Source organism: Adiantum capillus-veneris, chromosome 16 (genome assembly GCF_014529385.1).
Source record: "Adiantum capillus-veneris isolate H3 chromosome 16, ASM1452938v2, whole genome shotgun sequence".
Classification (NCBI taxonomy): Eukaryota; Viridiplantae; Streptophyta; class Polypodiopsida; order Polypodiales; family Pteridaceae; genus Adiantum; species Adiantum capillus-veneris.
The window spans coordinates 138,293,618-138,300,805 of record NC_140946.1 but is presented as its reverse complement, the minus strand read 5'-3'; the positions used below and the strand labels follow the sequence as shown (position 1 = coordinate 138,300,805).

Below are 7,188 nucleotides of genomic sequence, written 5' to 3'. Positions count from 1 at the left end.
TTTAAGCTCTTCGTTTTGACATCTTTTGCTCTAATTCATTTTAATTTTGCACCCATATATTGGATTAGATCCACCCGGATTCTGTCCAATTGCTCTCATTATTCTAAATGTCTAGTCTCTACTCTCACACAATCAAACATCTCCCCCTGTGCATGTCTCTCCTCGGGTTGGCCCACTCTAGCATAAACAACCTGAGGACTCTCATAACTCTAATGAGTCGTCTCACTCACTAAATTGACAATGCAAGTGGCTTCATATCTCATAGTATACTGGACGATGCCATATTGTGATATAGCCTTATCTTGATACCTGTATCCTAGCCTCTGCTCATATCCTTGTCCCTTTACTCCCCCCCCTCCCCCCCCCCCCCCCCCCCCCCCCCCCCCCCCCCCCCCCCACTTAATTACATTGCCAATACACCCCATCAACAACTACAATATGGCTAGATAATAATATATCCACAAATCTAACTAAAGCACAGTGAGGAACATTAACGAACGATACAAATTTGCGATGGGTAACAACACAAATTTACGCAGCAAGTGTTTCGAACACAATGGATTATATCACACTATTTGCAGAGACTTTATTTTACTGAATATTTTTATGGTATTCCGTTGGTACGTGGCACAATATTTTAAACACCTTTGCGATTCCTAGCAATGCTATTAGCATTTTATATTCAGTTGGTTAATGCTAGCACACGTTAGTACAAAATGTTCTATGCTCATACTCCTACTGCCAGCTTGCTCGGTAACCACTTTTTGCAACTTCATCTAATTACGACCCGGCTCTATTGCATGCTCTTTCTCAGATTCCTTGTATCGATCAACATTGTCAAATATCCTGCATTCTTAATTAGGGACTTAAAGTTTGTTAGACCTCTCATCAAACTGTGAAGATTTTCTGGGTTTTCTACTTTCGAATAGCTCATTGTTACATTTTACTAGTGTTGTACATTAGCGCTGCTCCACACCATTATGTTTTAGTTCGTTTACCACAATTTTAAGGAAATAAACGTATCTGTCTTGCTTGACCATAATCAAATGATTTTTATCACGATCTTCATTTGTTTTTGTTACATTTCTCTAACTCATAGGATTCACAAAAACCTGTCCAGACCATAATGCCAGGACATCAGATAAGTGATCTCTTTAATTTGCAAACTCATTTTTTTTTTCAGCTGCAGTAATCATATCCTAACCATATTTTATCCGATTTTATGATACCCCCCCTACCCTGTTATCAAACCTTATTATTTCCTGCTTGACTATACTAACTCTGTCATACAAGCTTGTGCCAAACTCCTGGCTGTGTTTACTAATACCATTCCCAAAAACAACACAACTTTCTCAACATGCATACTCAGGTAGCCACTCCGGATCCTGCTAGTATGTACCTCGAATATGTCAATCCTCCTTTCTATGCATTGTATTTAAGCGTCCCTACTCAAACACTGCGAAGATTGTATTCAAGGGAATTTTTGTTGAGATGATTTTGTTGAGATAATCTGTCAATAAGTTATGCAGCTACTCATGTGAGCTAAGATGCTCTTGGATAGTAAACAACACTTTGTAAGTACCCTCCTACTTCTACATGCTCCAAATTGGTCTTACACCTGTGAAAATTGTTATATTTTTTATGCCTGGTCTAGTCCATTGGTCACATGCACAGAGATTCGCCGATTTAGGCACTGTGTAGATACTCATCTTGGTGCAGATCCGCCGATTTAGGCAGCACATTGATAAATTGAAGATTCATGATTTCTAAACTTATACCAAATGCAGATTCGCCGATTTAGGCAGCACACCTTATTGGTGTAGATTCGCCGATTTAGGCAACACCGATCACAAAATCATGCTGCACTGGCTGGTCACCACTGTAACTGATATGATTTTGTTACCCGGTTACATCATGAAAGTGATTTGGATTTGGACTTATATTGTGGAATTGGAATTGGATTGGGATTTGGTATCTGGTGATTATTATGGAAGTGTTTAGGCGATGAAACTTGACATTATGAGATTAATGATGATTGTGACCAATGATATCCTGATTCATCAGGGTATGGCATATACTGCTTATTCTAGTGGTATGGAACACTAGAATAGGTAGCATGTGGATGATGACAGGCATAAGCTACTGTTGTTTAGTATCATAAAATTTTCTTTTATTATGTGATGTTCTTGACACAACATACTAATCACTATTTTTGACAAGTATTGTTTGCATATTTTTATACTCGCAACTGAGGACAGTTGCTTTCCAACGGAGAGGTATGTTATAGAAATGATATTTTATGATTTTATTACAGCTGACAGGTGAAAAAGACTAGACCCAGCTTGGCCTATGCAAATGTATTTGTATATCATGTACATTTTATTATTCAAGTGCTCTTTTATGAGCTTTGGCCAATTATGACCGACCGGCCAGTTTGTAACCAATTTGACCATTCAAGAAATCTATATAACAAATACGTGCAAGAGGGAAATGGTCACTCTTGCACGGGGGGAGATTGCACCCAGTGTCTGTGTATTCTTCTCTCCTCTCTTCTTTTCTTTTCTCTCTCGCCATGCCGGCGTAGCACTCCACTCTAGGAGGTGCGCCTGCACGTGCTCGCTTACTCTGTCTCCCTCTCTGCCTCTCGACTCATGTGAGATTTGCTATGGCGTTTACGCATACACGATGGCGCAGGTATGGAGATCTATTGATTTATGGTCTGTAGCATGTTATTCTATGTATTTTGCAGGGAGCCACGACTTCCGTTCGTAGCAGATGTTATAGAATTGACAATTTACTATTTATTGCAGCTGACAGGTGGAAAAGACTAGACCCAGCTTGGCCTATGCAAATGTATTTGTATATCATGTATATTTTATTATTCAAGTGCTCTTTTATGAGCTTTGGCCATTTATGACCGACCGGCCAGTTTGTACTCACTTTGACCATTAAAGTATCTATAAATTAAATACGTGCAAGAGGGAAATGGTCACTCTTGCACGGGGGGAGATTGCACCCAGTGTCTGCGTTGCTCTTCTCTCCTCTCCTCTCTCCCCTCTCGACGTGCTGGCATAGCACTCCACTCTAGGAGGTGCGCCTGCACGTGCTCTCTCAATCTCTCTCGCTCTCTGTCTCTCTCTGTTCCTATTGTGCTCGATTATGGATTTGTGCGAGTCGGCAGGTACGTAGATTTATTCGTTTATGTCTTGCTATGCGCTATTTTGAATATTTTGCAGGGTGCTCTACGCTTCCAACTGTAGCAGTGTTATCAGAGCTTTGGCTACATTCTTGGGGTTGCAACAATCATAACTATCAAGATTATCATGATCAAAGATAAGCCTTGTCTCTGTTAACCTTTATTCTTTTTTTTAAACGTATTTTAAGATTTTGCATAAATTATTATCAATCCCATAAGATTTCCGTCGTGTTTGAATTGTGTAGAACTTGTAAATTCTATAGTCAAACATATAACAGATTATATAGAGCTTACTCTGTGTACAAGGATAACAGAGAAGAGAGAAACTTACGTAATCTACGTGACTTAGAATAATCTCAAATATGGGCTTGACTAAAATCTTAGGAATAACAAGGGCAGTTTTATGAAAGAGATGAAGCTCGAGTTTCAAAAGAAGAAGAAGAGTGTGCTCCTCATAGGAAGCACCCCTCTGGAGATAAGGAAAGGGGTAAGCAGCTTAGCTTCAAAAAAATGATTTCGATTCACTTATATATGACATACGGCTTTCAAGATTGAAGAAGATGAGGGAATATTAGACAAGAAGAGGTAGCACTCAAAGAGAATGAGAGTAGCTTATTATATTTTTCGTCAGCAATTTCAACAGGGCACGCTGTCAATAGTGACCACCACCATGTTACCGTACAGCATGATAGTACCACAACGTCGTGGGTCTGAGGATAGCAACTCCACAGAAACAAGCCCAAGCAGGGAGCAACTAACATGGTAACTGCAAATTTGGAGGGCTGACCTTGTGGCTGCAGCATCGGTAACGGCTAGGAGCACAGACTAGGACTAGTGCCACCAAAAGCAGAGGTGCTCGATAAAACTCTTACAACAAGTGAAGATCACCAAAATAATGGTGGCGGCAGCACGAAAAGGAATGGCTACGAAGACCATGCACCAACCTAGCACCACCTGGTCCTGACCTTTGATTTTGCATGTGTAGCTCCTGTAACTCGCACTAACTCTGCCCCATCCTCCTCACATTCCCGTTTGCATGGCTACTGCCAGTTGATGGAACCTCCCTTTTGCATGCAGCTAGTCACCAACTTTTCTCTCTCTCCCGCCCTCTCAATCAGCTGCTGCCCATGAGTTTTCTTTATATCTCCCCCTAAGTTAGTTGGATACAGTACACTTGTGGCCAGCGTCATTCCTCTCTCTCTTTCTCTCTCTCTCTCTGTCTCCAGCCGCCGTCCAAAACTAACTCTCTCTCTTTATTTTTCCCCACCCCCGGCGGCTGTGGACTGCCAACCCACAAGTACACACAAGGGGCAGCCTCATCTGCAGTCCGAGTAATTGTTGTCCTCTCGCACTTGCACACACACACACCCACTCTTAAGTTTGTCAGCCATGCGGAGTTGCTCTTTGTATTGGCCGAACTGGTGCCACCTAACTCTCTCTTTCTGTCTTCAGTTGTCCCCCCACGCTCTCAGACCTACCGCCTTTCCTATCTCTTTTGAGCACCCATGCAACAGTTGATTGGAGACCTTCTCTCCTCCTCGTACCCAGACTGGAGCGCACAGAATGCATCTATAGCGGGCATGTAGCACTCGCCTGCCTGCATTCACATGATGCCGTGGTACCACTGCTCATTGCTTCTTATGTAATAAGCTGCAATATTGGTGCAACTTCATGGGATCCATTGCACATCCATGCTCCCTCGCTCACTTGACAGAGTTATTATGAACGAACGGATTCTCGGCAAGTAGTTTCTGTGGAGGAGGCTCTATGGAGAGCACAAGCCATGTCTGATGCTGATGTTGATCTTTGCGGGTGCATTGTGTCCCAAATATGAGCTGCGCAATTTTTGTAAGATTGTACATGGTACAACCAAAATGGCAACCACACTGTAGGGAGGTGGGAGAACCCCATTCTGCCTCATATAGAATTGGAGGAGTTGGGATTCACAATTGTAGCTTACCCATAATCGCTTATGGCAATGCAGGATGCTTTATGTGTTCTAAAGAGTGGTTGCATGCCACCTCCAACAAACCTCCCTTCTTTTGCGGATATCCAAAAGGTTGTGGGTTTTGAGAGGTATTCTGAGGAGTAGAGAAGCTACTCAACTTCTTCACGTCCAGAATTTGATATACAGCAAGAGATGCAATTCCAAACAATTGATGTTGACCATGGAAATTATCCTCGAAAAACAAAACCTTCTTGACCTGGTGAATGGCACCTCTATGTGTCCAGCGCAGGTACATCCTCCCACAGTAGCCAATACTCAGGCCATTGCTGATTGGAAAAAGGAAGACCTTAATGTGAGGCTTGAACTCCTCCTTCATATGGAGGACACCCAGAAACAAACGGTGAGAACATTGACCACCGCACGTGAAATCTGGACAAGACTCATGGAAACCTATGAGCATAAAGATGTTGCAAGTCAGATTATCAACCTGAAAAACCTTGTCAACATGACTATGTCTAATGATCAAGACACTCCCAAATTTGTCGAGTCTTGGTGACTCCTACTGGATGAGACAATTCTCTCCGGTGTCGACTTGACCACTAGTGTGCAAGCAATGTTATTACTTGCTGCTTTACCATCTTCCTGGCAGCTGTATCACTACAAGAACAGCGGCAATACTCACAATTCCTACGCTCATACCAGCTATTCTTCGAGAAAGTATTCTCCGCAAGTCAGTATCTCCATCAGGTGGTGGTTCTTCCATTGCTATGTTTGTTCGACCTTCGCGAAAACCCTATCAAACCTGACGACAATCTACATCATCACAATCTTATCAGAAATCATCACGATTTAAGTCCAGATCTAAATATCCTTCTACATCTGGCTTCCGTCTCGTCAAACCACATTCCAAAATTTGTGGAAAAAGTGGTCATTTAACTACTGATTGCTGACATAAAAATAAAAGGAGAACATCTGGCAATCAGGCTCATTATGCCTCAGATTTAGGCTCCTCTTCCTCCTCACGAAGCCACTCAGAGTGTCACACTCCTGGCTCAGGAAGTCAATCAGATGGTAGTGCTCACATAGCATTTATGGCTCTTCACGAACCTGAAATTAACTCAGACACCACCTGGATCCTTGATACTGGAGCTACATGTCATCGTAACTGGCTTCACAACTATGAGCCACTCATCACCAATTTTTAAATTCGCTTTGGCAACAATAGTGTTCAATATGCAGAAGGCACTGGTACAACCAACATAGAGCTCTACGATGGAAATGTCGTTGTTGTCGACCATGTGCTATATGTCCCAAATTTAGCCAAAAACCTAATCTCTTTGAGTCGCCTCACTAGCGGTGGCACGGCCATAGAGTTTCTTCATGACTACTGCCTCGTAAAGCATATCCTTCCAACCGGCCGTACCTATGTTGTCGCTTGCCCCAAAATCGGTCGGCTATATCTCCTTGGTCATTCACCGATTTTGGAAGAAGTGCATTCAGCCATCACAGACGATACTACATCTTATACCACTTCACTATCGCTCTGGGCATCTCAATGTACCTACAATGCAACATATGGTGCGAACAAAATTAGTTCAAAATCTGCTCTTTGACCCAAAAGGCGCCATTTCTCTGTGTGAAGGATGCATTTTTGGAAAAACTCTCGCATCAAAAGTTTCCTAGACGGGCTGAACGTACATCGCAGCCGCTAGAATTGGTCCATATTGACTTGTGCGGTCCAATCCAAAAGTCGCTGACATCTAATACCTACTTCATCACCTTTATTGATGACTATACGCGTTTTACTACCATAAACGTTTTGAAAGATAAAACTAAAGAAACCATTAATGATGCCTTTAAGGCATACCACACCTTAGTAGAGTCACAATTAGAACTCAGACTAAAAACATTACAATCTGACAATGGATCTGAGTTCACTAATCATCTCTTTAAGGGCTATTGTACTTCTCATGGGATACTTCAAAGGTTTACTGTGCCATCTACATCTCAGTAGAATGGTCTGGCTGAGTGGAAAAAAAAATAG

At 42.2% G+C, this 7,188-nt stretch overlaps 1 pseudogene; it reads left to right on the top strand.

Moving 5' to 3' along the window:
• Positions 1-5,364: 5,364 nt before the first annotated feature.
• Positions 5,365-6,349, top strand: LOC147439948 (uncharacterized; annotated as a pseudogene).
• Positions 6,350-7,188: the final 839 nt, after the last annotated feature.